A 19,525-nucleotide genomic window follows, 5' to 3' on the forward strand; every position below is an offset into this window, starting at 1 on the left:
GTAGCCATCCTCTCCTGTGTTCAGTTTATGATGTCAGCAGTGATTCATTTTTTACTACTCTAAGACCCAATTTTTTTGCATATGGAAAAGTTTTCATGGATGAACCCAGCTGGACTCTAGGTATTTGAGTAAATGAATGAGCAAGTGAAAAAGACTTTTAGTTAACGTTCTTATTGTAAGCAAGATTATGATTTTCATGTTGGTTTTAAGGTTGTAAATACCAGAGAACATACACATAGAAATTTGGGATCTGATTCCAGCAAATATAAGGGTTTTTATCTGCTTGTTTTAGAGATTACACTACTTGGATGCATTTCTGGAGTATTAGATTTCCTTTGGTATCCTTATGCAAATTCAGCTAACAACTTGTAACTGTATATGGGTTCTTTTAGTAGTAGTAAAAATAATAATGAATTACCATGTCTTTAATACAATTTCTGTAATATACTATGTGGAACTGATGCAATTACAATCATTCCCTATCTTAAATTGTATCTGAGCTATTTTCAAGATATGTTCATTTCTGTAACCTCTGTTACATACCTCTGTTATGCATTATTAATTAAAACTTGTCATTGTTTTACAGAAGAACTGGACAACAGAGGTTCTGTGTATGCTGTTCTTTGAAGGTAGATTCACTAATTGCCCTCGTTATTCATGAGGACTGTCAAAAGGCCAGGTTTAGGGTAAGCCAGCTGCTGTACACAGTAGGAAAATTTCTAGTACCTCCTGCATTGTAAAGTTTATCCAAAGGTGCTATTATCTGGTGTGACAGCAGATCCACCCCAGCAGAATGTGTCTGGCTGTTTTCATACTTCTTGCCCACCTTTGCAGGGGCATCATAGGATTAATGTCATGCATGCAAGAGAGAACAAAATTCTTAGAAGGTACTGATTTATCATTTACAAGGGAGAGTGGAATTTTTAGTCAGTCCTCATTCTAATTGCTTACAAGGACAAGATAGATACTATATCCCATTGTAATATTGTAGATATTTGGCTTTCTGTCCTATAACTGAAGCAACTTATACTTGCCAGCTAGTGTGCTCAAAACTTTTGAGAAGGCAGGAGATTATTATCCTGTGTACACAGGTATTAGCTCTGAACCCAAAGGCTGCAGTGTTTAGCTGATTTAGATCATGGATTTGAATTTTCTGAGCAATTTGAAATTCAAGACATAGCACCACAGAAGATCAAATCCTTGTGCAGTCTATCCAAATGATTCAGTAGGCTATTTTACCATCTTGTCCCATGATTAACTATAGTGAGTAGTAATTAGCAAGGGTGCTTTAAGCTCTTGATTTAATGCACTTTTAAAATAGATACAAGGTAAATGGAACCCTGGACAATCTTTCTGGCTTTCTCTTCTCTAGAATTTCAAAGGCACCTAGAAACTTGGCTTCTTAGTACTACTAAGCAGATTTTGGACCCAAAGGGCATGAGATACATAAAAATTAGTCTGGCTGTAACAGAAAATGGAAAGGGCAGATTGGCAGCATGACATCAGAGAACACTATTTCTTCAGCATAAAAGAGGAAAAGAATATGATACCAGGTTGGACTATCTCTTAAAACTCTTAGACTTCATATGACATTAATAAGCTAATTTTTCTCTCATGCTAGCGTTATTATGTACAGGAGAAGAATATAATGCTTTTGTGCATAATTTATTCTTTCCCCAAGCTAATCCCATACTCTGGGGAGAATTTCAGAGTTTGACTCCAAATCTACAGGACTTGAACAGATGTTGAAGTAAGTGTAGCTGCAGACATATGAACATGAGTGAAGCTGACATAAAAAAACCAAACAGATAAACAAGTGAAATACTAATATCATTCATTGCTACAAAACGTATTGAGGCTAAGAGTTCAAGAGGAAACAGGAAATACTGGATGATTGGAGAGTAAGCATAAAGCAGCCTTGTAGTACCTAAAAAAAACCTAGATGGAAGCTGGAGAGGGATTTTTAAAGGGACATGTAGTGACAGCCGACAGGGCAATAGCTTTAAACTGAAGGAGGTCAAGGTAAGGTCAGATATTAGAAGAAATCCTTTGCTGTGAAAGTGGTGAGGCACTGGAATGAGTTGTCCAGAGAAGCTGTGGATGCCCCATGCCTGGGAGTGATCAAGGCCAGGTTAGATGTGGTACTGGGGACACGGTTTAGTGGGAATTTGGAATGCTTGGTTAACAGTTGGGCTGGATGATCTTAGAGGTCTTAAATGAATCAATGATTTTGTGATTCTTGACTCATAAGTCACAGAAAAGCAGTGTGATGCACCATGAAATTTAATGTATATTACCATCTCAAACCACCATAGAAAGAGACTTCTATTGCAAGCTCTGTAAGACCCCCTGAGCATTAGTGTTGTTTATTTCTCACAACATAGCTTTCACAGTATTTTCCATCAAGAAATTTGCTCTGGTCTTTGCTTTCTATTTAAGATTTAAAAGGGTGAGGAATTGGGCTCTATTTTGAGTCAAAAATGGTTGATTCAGTTCTTTAATCAATTGATCGGTTATTAGTACACAAAACTGAAGCAAAAATTCTATGAAGATAGGTTAAGTCTCCAAAATATTGTGGAAAAGGACTGCAAATTATCTGTTGAACTGAATTATTATAGAAAATTAGTTCCTGCTGTTAAATGGGATAAAAAAACTAGTGGTTTGAACTGGTCTTTCAGAAAATATTCCTAATTAGAAGTAGCCCAGATTTAGTATCATATTCATTGTATAATTTAAAGTAGAACAATGTAAGAAAACAAAAACAAATTGCTGTTTATGAAGTAGAGTTTTCTTACTCCTTTGGTGCAGTTTAGCATGACTGATTTTTCTGAGAATTACATTTTCACATTTGGTATAAAAATCACTGTCCCAGTCTCAGTCACTATGTAAACATCTACATTTAAATAAGCATACAGTGCAGGAGACTGATTCTAGAAAGTATTTGGGCACCTAATTCCTACCCTTGTGTCCTCCAGTATCTTTCCTAATCAAGTCACATTAATCTATTAAACACTTCCAATACTAAGATAGGAATCTACCTTTCAGATATTATTTATTAAATTCTCAGGGCCCTGTGAGTTTGGCAGACTTTGGACAGCTTTTTTAAAGAGCAGTACATGCAGGTTCAAAGGTGCTAAATTGATGATGAGGAATTGATGATTGTGGAAGAGGTGTGTCAAGTACCTATCGGATTTAAATTCTAGTCCTCTGCAGTCAACACTTCTTTATGGGGTCACCTTTGTATATGAGATAGAAACCCCAAAAACGTGCACTTCTGTAAAATTTCTTGTACTCAGTAATCTCTAGTATATTTCTCTGTAGTATTCTCTTGTACTTGAGATCTAATACATGGATAGTTTCCTAGAAGTCAAAGCAAATGAAATATCAATATGAGTTTCAGTATGAATTCCTGAGGCATAAGTAAATAGGATTTTTCCAAAGTTCATCTTGCTGCCAAAGTTTATTGTGACTTTTTAGTTATTGGGGGTATTTTTCAGTCTTTTGTCCAATGATTTGTTAATCCTTATTGCCACAGAATATGTTCCATGCAGATATTTTTTCTTTTTGGATCAGAGTAGGAAGATATTGACAAAACTTAGACATGGCAAAACTTACTTTATTTGATACAAAATAAAATAGGAAAGATTCAAAATTCTATTTTTTCACTCTATAAGACGTATTACAAATTAGCTCAACTGCAAAGTACATTATCATTGAATGCTAAATGGCATTCTGAACTGTATAAATTATACAAGGTGCATAAGACAATTTCACAAATAAAGCATTTTTGTTTGAACTGTGTAGGCAAAGAAAAGCCACATGTGGTTTGTAAAAGAAATTAATACACACTGCTTAGCTGTAGTGGCTTGCTAGTGATAGCTGTCACCTCAGCTTTCTCACTACACATCCACTCAAGGGAGGCAGAAATCCTGCAGCACTGGCAAGCCATAAAATTGTAAGAGACTATGGAAAGGCTTTTCCAGCTGTACTATTTCAACTAAAGAAAAGCTTTGCCATTATTTACGGACTTTTTCATGCCTGTCTTCTTTGGCATCTATGATTACGTTACTGCTGGATGATTTTCTGTGGCCCTTTGATACAGCATGCCTCAGATATAAGGAAAATAATGAGACCCTGAGTCTGAAAAATGTCTGAGCCTTAATTTAAACCTTGCAGCATCCATCTTCAAATTGAACCACTTTACAAACCTAAGTATAAGCACCCACTTATTATTTTGTGGAATGGGAATTATTTTGTGGAATGGGAACCACAGAAGCAGTAGAGAGAGAAGTCTTACTGAAAGCTTTTAATAGAGCTTTGCTCTGTGTCCCAGCTTCTCAGTGTATTGCAACACCAAGGATGTAGACCAACAAACCCCCCTACCCCACCAATCAAAGAAACCACCCAGAAAACAATTGGTGGGAAAATGAATGGAAAAAAAAAAATAAAATGGAAAAAAAAATAATGGAAAAAAAATACACAGTTGCTACTAAAATGTTTAATATATATATGTAAATAAATATTTTCTCTTTTTCATATATATGTTATATGAAACATAATTATCTTAAGAAATTTAAAGATATTGAAAATTATTTCAAGTGCCATTTAAAAAAAAGGCATAGTGACTAAAATGAATTATTTTCAAAGAGCTAAACAAATTCCTAAATCCTCTGAAAATCTACCAGGTGCATTTTTAGATGTGCCAAGTCTATCTCTCTGCTATTTTTCATTTTAGTCTTCCTATAGATTTTTTACAAACTTTGATATATGATTAAAAAGTGATAACTTTCTTTTTTTTTTTTTTTTTTTTTTTTGTGGTTGATTGATACCACTGTCAAGATCCAAGTTTTTGTGCTGCCTCACTGCTATGAGAGGGGAAAAATCCATCCCTGCTATCTTTTTTTATGTATTTCCACAGGTCAGTAGTGTACCTCCTGTACAGCTTTGGAACATGGGTGTTCTAAGTGAAGAACCTGAGTATTTTTCAGGTGAAAATGATATATGGAAACTTCTTTTAAGAGGATCTACAGAATCAGCACAGCATCAGAACAAATGACCTCTGTGTTCACACAACAAGACTTGAGAATATTTAATCTACTGATTTAGCTATATTTATAGAGGTACACTATACCCTGTAAAATAAAAAGATAAGACTTAGAAAACAAAGAGGTTGGAGGTTTAATTACTTGACTGATTTCGTATTATCATCCTTTACAAGCAAAAGAACAAGATTTCTTAGGAATGGAGAAGTTATCAAGTAAAGGGAAGAAGAGAAGGTTAAGTAGTGGAAAGTGTTTTACAGAACAACTCCTTCATTGATGCTACTGCAGAAAGGGAAGAACAGAGTATGTACAGAATTTTAACAATCATCACTTGTCTCATGAGACAGCACCTGAAGTAATGTGTCCAGGGATTATTCAGCCTGGAGAAGGGTTCAGGTGGAATTTTATTGTGGCCCTTCAATATTTATAGGGGTCTTATAAGAAAAATTGAGATCTTTTTAACAGGAACAGGAAAAGGGACAACGGTTCTAAAACAAAAGAGGAGTGGTTTAAAATAGATGTAAGGAATTTTTTTTTTAATTTTTTTTTTTTTTTTTTTACCATGAGGGTGGTGAGACATTGGAACAGTTTGCAGAGAGATTTTGTGGATGCCTTGCCACTGGAAATATTAAAAGTCAGGTTGTTTGAGGTTTTGGGCAGCATGATCCCATGAAACCTGTCCCTGCCTATAGCAGGTATGTTGGACTAGGGGTTCATAAAATTGCTTTCCAACCCAAATCATTCTGTGGCTCAGTGTTATGGAATACTTTGTGCAATTCTATAGCTCTCAAATCTGCAGCTTGCCCTGCTGACAGAGTAATCATTGTGGCATCTCCTCTATATGCCTGCGAGTAGACAGAGATAAAGAGGCTGGAGAAATTTGTTGAAGGGGTCTGAGGTTCTCCTTAGCATTCAGTTGACCTCATGCTCTCAACAGCTTGGCAGCACAGAAATGGCAATGATGCAGAAGCTCTTCTGGATGCAACACCAATTCTTTTTATTTATTTGGAGGATACATAGTATGATTCAGTTATCTAAAATGTATGTAAGATTAGAAATGTTCTAGAGAACTCATTGCAGCCTACTGGTACCACTCAGGGCTTGTAGAAGCCTGTTCCCTTCTGCAGTAGCATCTGAGGGCCCAACAGGATACAGAAGGCATTTCAAATAGCACCAAATACTCTAGAAAAACAAGCCCCATTGGCTTGAAAATGTGTGGGTGGGGAAAAAAAGGCAAAAAGTTCACAAGTTTATTAAAACACCACTCCCACATGACAGATTTTGGGGCAAAACATCCAGGCAGTAATTTTTAGATCAAAAAGATACTTTCTTCCGTCAGATTTACTCTCATAATAAAAACAAAAGCCTTCCAACAATTCTAAGTTGTTAGAATATCTATGTAAATTACTTCTTGGCAAATCACATAGGAGTTTCATTCTGATCACTGTTGCACACTGAGCTTGAATGCTTTCTTTTTTTAGACACCAATATATTCTCACGAAGTCACATTGTATTATATATTTTGGATTTGGATACCAGAACTTGTTGGGAATTACTGTTAGAGTATCTCAGTATTTAAAATACTATTTATTAGGGTAATTTTGTACACAGTCCTGAAAAACCTATAGATAAATAGACAAATTCCTTTATATTCTCTGAACTGGTTCTTCTTTATTAGTGTAATTGAGATGTTTCATAGGAAGCATTCACTTTCTTATAGTTCAAAATTACTTTTACTTAGAGGAGCAAGGCATGGGTTTAGCTGTCCTTAAAAAAATGTCTATTTAGGATTCACTGGAAAATGGACACCCATTTCAGGAGAAGAATTCACACCCAAAGAAGAAGGAAAAAGTCCTTTCTGTGACTACAACACCACCCCTTACTGAATCATATTCTAGGTAGCCTGGCTTCTACAGAGTGGGTAGAAAAAAGACTCTGATACAATATTTGAATTTGATCACTGCCTATGACAGTTGGCAGCCTTTCCCAAAGCATAGGTAACACTGCCATGATCTTTGTACCATTGGTTTTGTGATCCGGTGCAGAAAAGAAGCAGAGAAAATGTGTGTGTGGAAAAAAAAGACATGAAGTTCACAGGTGTATCAGTTTAGAACTAGAAAATGGAGAAGTCAGACTTCAGAAAAATTTTAAACTATGAGGAGTGCTACAATTTTCCCAGGAAAGCGACATCATCTAAAATGCAGTGTGGAATTTATTCAAGTGCACTTTCTGTTGGATTATTACAGACATTAAAAAATAACATGAGGCTCATAAATGTCACCTGGGAATAACACATAATCAAGCTACAACAAATGATTTTCTGAACAGCTGGAGTCTACCAGAGTTATTTTATGTGGCTGGGGTTTTATTTCCCTAGTTTTTGATAACTGTGCTGGACAATTGATTCCTATGTGGGATCTTCACTAGATGACCTTACTAAGCTTTAACAGTAAGAAAGAATGGATTAGGTAATAAAAAGAATTTCTCCACTGAAATAAGTAGAGCTGTGCTAATTTACCTAGACTGGTTCTGGCTCTGGAAGGCCAATAATGCTCAATGGAAAAAGGTTGTGGTTTAGCAACGCCTTGACCTGCAAGTAAAATGGAGTCACTGAAAAGTAGTGCTGTGGTAAGTGTGATAGAGAAAGCCCTTGGATGCCCTGATGCATTAAGCACACAGCTTTAATCATGTGCAGGATTACTTTGTGGGATCAAAAAAAAAAAAAAAAAAAAAGCCATCAAGATAGCCTAGCACAGTAGATATGACATACATTAAAACTCACAAGAGACAATAAGAACTGAAAAGTTGCTGCAGGTACTAATAGGAGCAATGAAAAATGTGATCAGTAGTCTTTGAGTGAAAAAAACCATTACATTTGGCACCACAAATAGTGACAAATAATTCATTATTCGTGGCCAGCATAAAATTGCAGGGAGCAAAATAATTGTTTATGCTGGGTGTGTAATATTTAGTAATCTGCTCTGTTGTTAAATATAATCAATCCATCTCAAAATGGCACTTTTCAGTGGAATTCTAAAGACAAGGACAAAATTGTGCATACTTCCATTTTATTAATACAAATATCAAAATCACTTAAGATTAATGTTTTCTCAGAAGAAGAACATCATATAACAAAAGAGTTAGTGGACTAATTATGAAATTATGAAACTTTACCAAAGCGTTTAAAGCTGCAATGATTAAGTAGTTTGGTGGAACAAGTCTTTCAAATGAGATCATCTGGAAAGACTGTAGCGTTGGTTCTGGGACTGTTGGGTACAAACTGACCCATCAGGAAGAGGATTATTTAGGTCTATGAAATAGTGAAAAAGTAAGAAATAATGAGATGTGAGGCTCTCAGTTATTGTTTAGATAAGTCATTACAGTAAGACCAACAACTGTATCTTGCCTTCTGCTCAGAGGATGAAAATACTGGATCCTGAGTTGAGAGCACAATAAAATTCCACTAACGATTGTTTTGTTATATCCAAGATATATCTAACTTGAAGTGTACCAGAGAGTAACACTATGCATAAAATTATTCTTAGATATTAAAATTCTGGTATGGAGGTTCATTCCAATATGGAACTATTTACCAAATAAGTGATTGAAATGGATAGAGAGCTTCATGCAGCTGTGATAAGATGACTTTGCAGTTTGGCCACAGAGGTGTAGAAATAAAGGTCTGTGAACACCCTGACTCTTTATAAAGCTTATCCACTTTATAAAGTGTATCCAGTATAATTTGATATATATAGAATTATACATTAAAATTTCATATATATAATTTTATGTATATATATATTCTGAACTCTTTTCCATAGACATTAGTTCAGACACAGTTACTCCTATGTCTGAAGCTGAGTCTACATCTTTGTGTATTTTAAAACCCTAAGCTTGACAAAGGCAATATCAACTACAAACCAGCTTTCATAACAGGAATGTAACTTGTTTCAGTGAGATCATCATTGTATAAAAATACCAACTCACAACCAAAATATATGAAGTAATACAGACAAAATCCAATCAAAACTAACATTGATGCTTGAAGTGAAGTCAAGGTATTGACCCAACAGTCTATTACTTCACTTCAAGCATCAATGTTAGTTTTGATTGGATTTTGTCTTGTTTGAACTTCCAATGGCTCTGGTCGTTTGGGAAGTGGTCAGAGTATCTTCCTCACTCTAACAAATTATAACTACAGCACTGAAAAAACCTATATGTAGTCATCATATTGCACAAACATTCCCATCCTATCTGGGATTTACTACTTCCTTACCTCCTCTGATGTGTGAGTGGAGAACTTTTCTCTTGCCTGCACCACTGCAGCCTAGTGCAGCCATCTCCACAGGGAACACCCAAATGACAATTTGTGCAAACCTCCAACCATTGGCAGTTGACAGTCAGTCCTACAAAATTTCCAGGTGGATGCTTTCGTACCAAAGTCAAAGTGTTGAAGGTTCACACTTACCTTCCACTGAGAGCTCTTCTCTGTGCAGTATGCATTTGTTCTCCAGACAACATACTCATAAATGAGCTGAAGAGTACGAGCTCTGAGGTCTCAAAGTCTGCTGATTATATGAATCTATTAAAAATAAAAGAGACAGGTGATCACTATGAAGATCTACATAGGGTTCTTATGAGATTGAGTGACTGGGCAATAAAATGAAATTATGTGAAGTGATGCATGTGAGGAGAAAGACACTTAGTTTCCTGTATAAAATGATGGGGTCTGAGGTGACCATTAATGCTATAAAAGTAAGACTTGAGGTTATGACAGATAGATCAGTGGAAAAATGCACTTGGTACCTGACAGATCAACCAACAAACAGAAACAAAAGAAACGCCAAACCAAAATCAACAAATCATATCCTGGAACCTATAAGAAAATTATTTGGGATAAAAGAGAAAACAAAATTATGTAAATGTATAAATTCATGGGTTACCCTCATGCTGAATCTGCAGAGTATTCGGAGCAAGAGCATTCCTGTCTACACCAAGCAATGTCCATTTTGTGCAGAAACCAGCATTCCAAAGGAAACAAAATTACAGCCTGATGCAAGGTCAGTTTGACAATGAATCATGCTGACAACCACGATCTAAAATGATCGCTGAGTAGAGTAATAAAGCCTTTGTTTCATTTGTCTAGCAAACAGACAGAAAAGCACTTAGTAAAATGTTTGTGGGAAGGAGGAATATTTGTATTTCTCTAGCTTTTGTGTTATACATATACGTCTGTATATATATCTTAATGAAGACAAGCTCTTAGAGGAACAAGCTTTCCACGAGGAGTAACACAGTAAGTATCAAACTAAATTACAACTGTGGTCAATTAAGATAGATATCATTTTGTACCAGAGAAAAAACAGACTGGGCAGAGGGAAGAAGATACTGGAAAATTGTAAAGGGTTGTGAACCCATGTTCCTATTCAGTCTATGACTCCACTAGTTGAATAAACTATGAATTTTAGTTGCCAAGATTGTAGATGACCATCGAAGAACATCGGCATCAGGCACAACATGGCCAGCTGGGCAAGGGAGGGGATTGTCCTGCTCTGCTCTGCTCTGGGGCAGACTCACCTCCAGTGCTGGGGGCAGTTCTGGGTGCCACAACATAAAAAAGACATTAAACTATGGGAGAGGGTCCAAAGGACGGCAACAAAGATGGTGAAGGGCCTTAAGGGGAAACCTTATGAGGAACAGCTGAGGTCAATTGGTGTGTTCAGCTTGGAGAAGACTGAGGGGAGACCTCATTGCTGTCTGCAGCTTCCTCATGAGTGGAAGAAGAGGGGGGATAGGCACTGATCTCTTCACTCCCATAACCGGTGATAGGACTTGAGGAAAAAGCAGGAAGCTGAGTCAGAGGAGGTATAAGTTAGATTTTGGGAAAAGATTTTTTACCTAGAAGGTAGCTGAGCACTGGAACAGGCTTTCCAGGGAAGTGATCATAGCGTCCAGCCTGTTGGAGTGTTTGGACAATGTTCTCAGGCATATAGAGTGATTCTTCAAGTATCTGTGCAGGGTCAGGTCCTCCATATTGAGGACTACTACCAAAATGTATCTGCCAACATCCTCTCATAAGCTTGCCTGAAATAAGTTGCAAGTAACTGATCACAAACTGGTTGCAATTAATGGTGAAGAGGACTGTTTTGTTCTACTGATGTGTATTAATTAAATGGCGAGATCTGAATTGAAGGTGCTGGGAAATGGCTTACTCCAGGTCAGAAGGCTATAACATCTATTGGGTTTCACATACTTTTTCTGTTTCCTATCAAATAGTGTTTTTCTTGAAGGGAAGGAAAAACTATGGGGGGTGAGAAGACAAGAAATATTTGTGGCCCATGTTGAACTGCAGCCAAATAGGGCACAGTAGAAAAGTGGACTTCTGTAAAGTGAGAGTGATACAATTTCCCACACATTATATCTTACTGTCCCTTGTATTTAGCTTCAGAGCTGTTTGGGATCAGGCATCCTTTTGACAGAGGTTACAGACAATGACTGCTAGGCTGATATTCTTGTGCAAGGGGATGGATGCCAGCAGCAGAGAAGCAGAATCTGCAGGGACCTCTCTGCCAAGATTTGCAAAGGTGGGAACAGGTAAGACCTGTGCCACTCACAGTAACACACTACTTTGTGCCATGCAAAGGGCAAGAAGGGGTACTGGGTTCCTTGGTGCCTAGGGAATGACACACTATACATACCTGGGAGGAAAAACACTTTTTGTTGACATGTGAGGGATAATCTAAGAAACTTGGATTTGGGTAATCTAAATGGTGGTGTTTGGAAGAGATTGTAGGAAAATAAAAGTCAAATTTTCTGGGAACAAAGCTACTAGGAAAAAAATAATACACATATTTTCTGTTAAATTTCTTTGTGTGAAATTTGGCTTCAAAAACTTGGAAAAGGTTCTCTTGTTCTTAAGGTGAGAGAATGGTAAGGGCAGAACAGTAGATTTGGCAAGTCTGAGAAGGAATCTATTGCTTATTTTTATTGACCTTTGCATTTACCTTGCTGCTGAAGGAATATTTTTTTCAGTATTATGCAGAAAGGAAATCTGTTCATAATAAAGTCCTGACTTTTTCCCTTCCTGCTCAGATTTTATCCCTAATAAAGGGTGTTGCTACATGGCACAAGTACCCATGGGAGCTGTAAACATAGTACTGAAGTATTTTTTTAACATGAATCATGTTAGAGTAGAATAAGAAATAACAAATTAGAAGAAAAAAGGCTTTTGATGCTAGTGTTTATATGTATTATTCAATAAATGTCCCATGCAGATTTCATAAATAGCCCTGGTGACACCCAGAACTTCCTCCTCTTGTGTGTTTATTGACATACAGAATCAAGGCTTAGGGAAGCAGAGCAGTTCATATAGTTAGAGGACTTGCTCCACAACCACCAGTCTGTGATGCTGAAGAGGCATCCTTTGTCCTTAGGACTGATTGTGTTAGACTCTTGTTACAGTCAGTGGAGAGAAACAGGAACATTTAATGTTGCTATTCATCTTAATCAAAGGGGTCATCTGCTGTGGAAGTACTGATCCCTCTCCACTGACTCAATTGTCTATGTACCTAAAGAGACAGACATCTCTATATATGTCAGTAGTGTATTTTCCTGTGCTCAAAGGAGACAAATACCAATCCCTAGGGATTTTGGTGGTACACAGATGTTACAAAAGCAAAGTCAGTATGAGATGAATGATAAATATTGTGCTAGGAGATCTGCAAAACCAGATTTTGAGGCTGGGCGTCTCTAATTGGCAGACGCTTTCAACTTTCTGTTCCTAAAGTTCTTTTATAACCCTGTGAATAAAATTAGTGCTGATTTACCTTAGAAGGCAGTTATAAAGTCTGTAAATCAGTATAATTTTGACAATAATCAAAGGTAGAGCAAAGAAGAAACAATGTGCACTTAGCTTTGGATCAGGACAAAAGTACCTTGCCAAGAAACAACTTATAGGGCTGTGAACTGAATAACACTTTGTCATCATTCTCCAGCTGAGTACAATTCATCCTATGCAGTAATAGCCAGCATGGTAGTAATTCTGCTTTCAGTATTTACTAAAATATAGGAATTCTGTGATAAATGATTGAACACCCATTCATATAATTATGACTTGTGAGATAAAATTATCTATTTAGAGAACAAAGGGTGACTGCTGGGGCTAAACTACTGTGAGGTGACCACAGCACTGGCCCAGGAGGCTGTCCACAGAGACAGAAATAACAGCAGCTCACCATGTTGGCCATTTTCTATCACAATCATATTTTCTGAAAAATCCTTTGCCCAAGATTTCTTCCTTCTGGGAGGCTGAGAAGCCTCAGACAAAAATGAAAACAATAATTATCAGATTCTCCTGTGTTTTTCTGCTTTGGAATGTGGTTTGGACATTGTTTACCAACTGGTCATTGTTTCATTGTTTTCATGTGAATTGTTTTAACTTTATGACCAATTATGGCCCAGCTGTGTTGAGGCTCTGGAGAGAGACATGAGCTTTTCATTAGTATCTTTTAGCCTTCTGTCTGTATCCCTTCTCTATTCTTTAGTATAGTTTTAGAATAGTATTCTTTAGTATAATATAGATCATAAAATAATAAATTAGCCTTCTAAGAAAATAGAGTCAGATTCTCAATTCCTTCTCCATCTGGGGAGGCCAGAAAATGCCACAATTTCCCCATGGGCCTGAGCTCTGGGGTTTATCCATCTCACAACATTTAACAAAGCTGAAGAGTGACAGCCCATTTTCTCCAGACAGCCAAAGGCCTGGGCCTTCCCTCTGGCTGTGGCTCCCTCAATTGATATGGTGGTACCAGAGAGAATGCTGGTTGTTGCTGACAGAGGGGCTCAGGATGAGAGTAGCAAAGGCTGTGTGAGTGCTGGCCCTGAGGGGAGGTGAAGAGGGGCATGGAGGGGAGGCCAGGCTGGCTGAGCCCACACAGCATGCAGGGGTGACATGGTGTGACAGATGGCAGCTGCCACTCCTTCTCCAGAACCAGAGGCTCACACAAGGCTCTGGCCCTAAGTCCTTAGCCACACAGCCACAGGTTCCCTACCTTCTCTTACGACACAGACACCAAGTTATGGAGGGACTTGTAGAGCCATGGGAATGGGCTGACTAAGGCCAGTAAGCACAGATGCAATATTGCCTGTTCTGCCTTTTACAACTCCAGGTACAAAAAAGGACAGCACCAGATGTGGTATATACTGATCCTAAGCCACACAGAAAGAAAATCTAGGGCCATGAGATGAGGTGAGAACAAACACCTCACTTTAATGTGTTAACAGCTCTGCAATGTGTCTGAAGTGCCTGTGAAAATAACAGAAATGACAAAATAATTCCTATCAGGAAAAGAAATGAAATCCTGAAATCAGACAACCAAGCAAAACAAATTCTCTGGTAAGGAGATATGACCAAATTAAAATGCAATTGAAAAAACCAGAAAATTTGAAATGCAGTGATTATGACCGAATGTACTGAGATGAAATGACATGCACTGAAAAGAACCAAAACTTGAAGAATGTAAACAAAGAGACAAAGAAGAATCTGAAGAAATGAGATACCAAAAAAATTTAAAAAAAAATTAGTGAATGAAGTGAAAACAAGAAAAGCCAATAGGATGACATGAAGAGCAGGGAACTGGACCAAATCTTGCCCAATTGATCCTTATTGAAATCACAAGATTACATTACCTTTCCTGGAAGGAATTTCTTCTTAAATTGCAGGAAAAAGGGGGAACAAACACTCTGGAAAGGAGATATGCTCAAATAAAAATACAGTTGAAAAAACCACCGAAAATTGGAAATGCAGAGCCCAAAGGCAATTGCACTGAGATGAAATGAGGTGCAGTGAAAAGGACCAAAACTTGCCAAATTTATTCCCACTGAAATCCAGAAATCAGGGAAGAAATCCAAACAAAGAGAGAAAAAACTGAAAAAGCTGAAGAAACTAAATACCAAATATAGTATAGAAGAAACAAAAACTAAATACTAAATATAAAGAAAAAATATTGAACAAAGAGAAAACAAGAGAAGCCAATGGGATGACATGAAGAGCAGAGAAATGGACCAGAGCTTGCCCAATAGATCCTCATTGAAATTGCAAGATTTCATTCCCTTTTTAAGGATTAGGGTAAATAAACATAGGTCAGGAGTGATTTAGGCAGATGTACTACATGACTTCCCTTTGTGAATTATGTCATTATATGTCTCTTTATTGATGACTTTTGAGGAGTCCAGGAATCATGTTAGTATGGAGAATGATTGCTCCTAGTGAGTCTCACCAGTATAGATGCAGTTTATTTTAATGGTGCCTTTCTATGGAACATGTCTACAAAAGGCTTTGACAGAATTTCTGTTTTTTTATAAGTACTTTAGAAAGGGAACACTGTAATTTTTACAAGAGAGTAATAATAAATTTTGGCAAAAAAATTGAAGAGCTTATGCTTTTTTATATATGTTTATAAAAACTACAGTCATTCTCTTTATGTTAGAATTTCAGGGATAAGTCTCACCAAGGACTTCAAAAACACTTTGGGTGAGATCTGAAACTTTTTTATGACAGCAGAAATTTTCATATTACTTCTTAATTGGCTTCGTGTCAGGCTTTTTGTGTGCTGTTCGTGTAGTGACTGCTGTTTTCTTACTATGAATGAACACACAGTATGATAAAACTTCCTTTTGCCTTGGTTAAAGGAAGTTTTTTCCATGTCCACAGCCAGCTCCATGTGTCCGACACCATGTTCCTGGGCTGTGTTGAGGGAAGCTGTGATATATCTCTTGAATCAAATCCGCCTGCCTCAGTGACTGCAAGAGACTTTGGTTTTGCCTGCTAAGAGATCATGATACATCTTATGAAAAGACAAGCAGTGTTATCAGAATACTGCTAGCCACATAGAATAGCATCAAACCCCCTTATTTCGTTTCTTTAAATGCATCTCAGACTGCATCTAATGGGGCTGCTATTTTTTTTCAGACATATTTCAGACTACGCTCACTCTGCCTGACATAGACAATCTCCTTAAAAATACAAAAAGAATTTTAAAAATTGTCTGCAATTGAACCCCTTAACATTTGTTAACATGGCAAGACTAGAAGTCTGAAAACATGTAAGTGCTGTTTAAGATTGCTACAGAAATGAGCATTTTTTCCCCCTTTTCCCCTTCCCTATGCCTTTAAGTGGGTTTTTGCCCCATTTCCCTCCCCCTACCAAATGCAGTTACTAGCTGAATTTTTAAACTAGAAACATCTGTTCTCAATGCATTTTAAGAAAATAGTTGCTATTAAAAAAAAATAAAGTATAGAAGTAAGAATTACAGTAAGATGAAGTACCTAGAGTGTCCAGATTTAAAACCACTAAAACTTAAAGGTGTTTTAGGAGGAATATTAGGGAACTATGATAATATTTATTACTGAAGAAGGTATGAAAATCATGAATTTGAAAGTAGATGGATTCAGACTCTGAATAGCATTTTGGAAGTTTCTCTGTAGTCCAGCTGTTTTCTCCTCAGGTACCTTGTCGGTACCTTTTCCATGCAAAGCAGGAAAATTTGGCAAAATACATACTTCCAAGCAGCAGTGTTGCCCAAAGTCACATTTATCTTGCACTGCTTCTGATAGTGAGCCAGTGAGTAACCACCCCTTGAAACTTGGATGGTTGTTCTCAAGCAAAATCCAGGGGTCTACAGGAAGGAACTCCAGGATGAACACAGCCTGTTGGTTGCTGAAGGCACAGCCTGGCGGTCACAGCTTGAGGGTTTCACAGTTCCTTTCCTCAGAGGTGCCTGATGGTTTGTGTGGCCAGAACTTTGAATGTCTGCCTGCCTCCCAGTGCCTTGTTCTTCAGTAACACCCAACATCTCTGCCTGCTGTTAAATTACAATTTCAGTCAGGTTACAGGAGCTAAGCAGGTGGTAACAGAATGTTACTCATGGTTTTGAGTGACAGGGAGACACCTTTAATGTATGTCAGTGGTGCAGGGAAGAGGTAAAAGCCAAAGGCTGTGAAGGAAAGACAACTTTGTTTAAAACTTTTTTTCTGATCAAAAAACTGGTGAGTGCCTTCCATGAGGAGTAGTGGGTTCTTCATCTTTTTGGATATTGAAAGTCTTTAGACTTTATTTCAGGTAAATAAGAGGAAGCAGAATCACAGGAAGAACTATAGAAAAGATTGGAATAGGGGATCATGCATCTTGCTTTGGCTTTACTTAATTCACATGTAACAACTGCTCATTTACTTCATGCCTCTCAAGTCTGCTTGTCACGATTCTGATAAACAGCTAATGACTTTTTGTAAACTGGAGTATTTTCTGCCAATATATCAAATACAGATGCAGCCTTTTCTGCAATAGTTCCAATAAGTGAGGTAGGTTAGTAAATCAAGGTGTATGGGCTTAAAACAGCCATGATTCTTCTTTAGTGCATTTGCTGGAAACACAGAAAAACAACTATAGGCATTCTAAACCACATCAAATGTAATATAAGGATCAGGATTTGTTTTTTCATGGGGAGAAAGAGGGTTTTGATGCTTATATTTCAGTAAAACCTACTCATTGTTCCATTGTAGTCTTGATAGTTAAAGTTTCTTAGCTGCAGTCTGAACACAGTGCACACAGATTTACACTTGACTAGTGGTACTGTTATGCCATCTACATGCCAACTGTTTATGGAGTTGCACTATAAAATGCTGCCAGCTCACTGCATTTGTCTGTATTGTAGATATGCTAGATAGATTACACTTAGGATACCTTTCCCACCACCCCACCCTCCTCCTTCTCCATACTCCACTTCAAAGGTCTTTTGGCTTACTTTTCCTAAAATTTTTGAAGTCTAGGAGTAAGACATTACATTTTCTCCTTATTACATTCATGTAATAAGGAGCAAACAGTTTATGAATTTATGATTGTTTCAGTCATACTGAAGTTCAGTATTTCAACAGTAATGCCAGTTAGAGTCAACTTGAATAATCATTTGATTCTTATCAATAAATATACTGAAGAAGCTGTAACTCAATAACTAGTAGAATGTGTGTCAGACAAAATGGGCAGTTTGACAAAATTAGCTACAGTATTAAACCACAGCCAGTTATCTCTACTTGTACATGTCTTCTTAGATTTATAATCTCTTAGACATCCAGTTGCAAGTGATTTTTTAATTTTTTTTTTCACTGAAGTCTACAATATGATGTAGGGTATTTTTAAAACAGATGTTCTTTGAACGATTTAGTCAGCTTCAATTTCTGATAAGAAATGGCTGAAACTCATGCTTGCTTTGTGGAAAATATTTCTGAAGAAACAGAAACAGAGGGTGTTTCTGCCTACAAAGTAGTCTTGTTTATCTCTTATAAAATAAATATATTTAAAAATATCCTTGTCACCTGCTCAGTGTTGAGGGTTTATTTTATTTTATTGGCACTTTTTAAAATTTTTTTTCATTGTTTTGGGTAACTCTCAAAGATTTGCTAGAGCTGTTTAACAGCAAAATAATGCAGCCAGAGCAACTGGGCAACTACTGGACAGGGCCTAGTCTGGACATTAATGTGCATTCATTCCACAGCCCTTTGCTAGGGCATTTGCAGAAACAATCACATGATTTTACTTGGAAGCAGAGGCAAGAGGTGCTGTTGCTTTGTCCTGCACATGGACCAAACATGGCTTCTGAAACCCTGGTTTGTTCTCTCAGGTGACACTGAGCACAACAAGGACGTGGTCTTCACAGGTTTGTTTACTAATGAGAAAGTGTAATCCACCCTATCTTCACCCTCACTGGTTGCATGGTGTTATTAAAACACCTCTTGGTTTTTTTTGGTTTTTTTTTCCTCTGAGCTAAGTCTACTCATCCTTCTTTGTGAGTTTCTGGGACTTTTGATCTATTTGCTGTTGTCTTTTGCCTCTCCTTACTTGTAGAAACCAAGACACAGCAGAACAAACGTTTCTTTCTACCACACTGTTCACTGCCATATCCATATGGGAAGTACACAGAGTGGCTTTTGAACTGATGCTTTTTTCTCTCTATTCTGCAACATAAAGAGATTTGGTTTTCTTATGCATAAATCAGGCTATGTGTCTTGGGGATTGTTTGTTATCCCATCACATGTTGGGGGTTTTTGATCTGTTTTGCTTGGTTATGTGCTCAGGGGTGGCAGCTGTCCCTGCCCCACCTGCCGTCCTCTCTGGTTCTGGGGCTGTCGTGACAAAGGGAAGCTGAGCCAGGGTTTCTGGGGAGAGCTGGGGGCGAGGCGAGAGTGGGTGGTTAGACTGAACACACCTGGCTGGTATTTCTGACCAGGGATCCTCCAGTTTCTGTGGGGTTTGCCTGCCTGCTTCTTCTTTCTTTTTTTTTTTTTTTTTATTGTTGCTATTGGGCTTTTTTGGGTGCGGATTTTTTTGTTGTTGTTGTTGGCTTTTGTTTTATGCTTTGACACTAAGCTTGCCTGCTTGGCTTCTTTTGCTGCTCTGCTGCCGGGGAGCCCAGAGCCAGTGGATGCCCCAC

This window comes from Zonotrichia albicollis, chromosome 2 (genome assembly GCF_047830755.1).
Source record: "Zonotrichia albicollis isolate bZonAlb1 chromosome 2, bZonAlb1.hap1, whole genome shotgun sequence".
NCBI classification, from domain to species: Eukaryota; Metazoa; Chordata; class Aves; order Passeriformes; family Passerellidae; genus Zonotrichia; species Zonotrichia albicollis.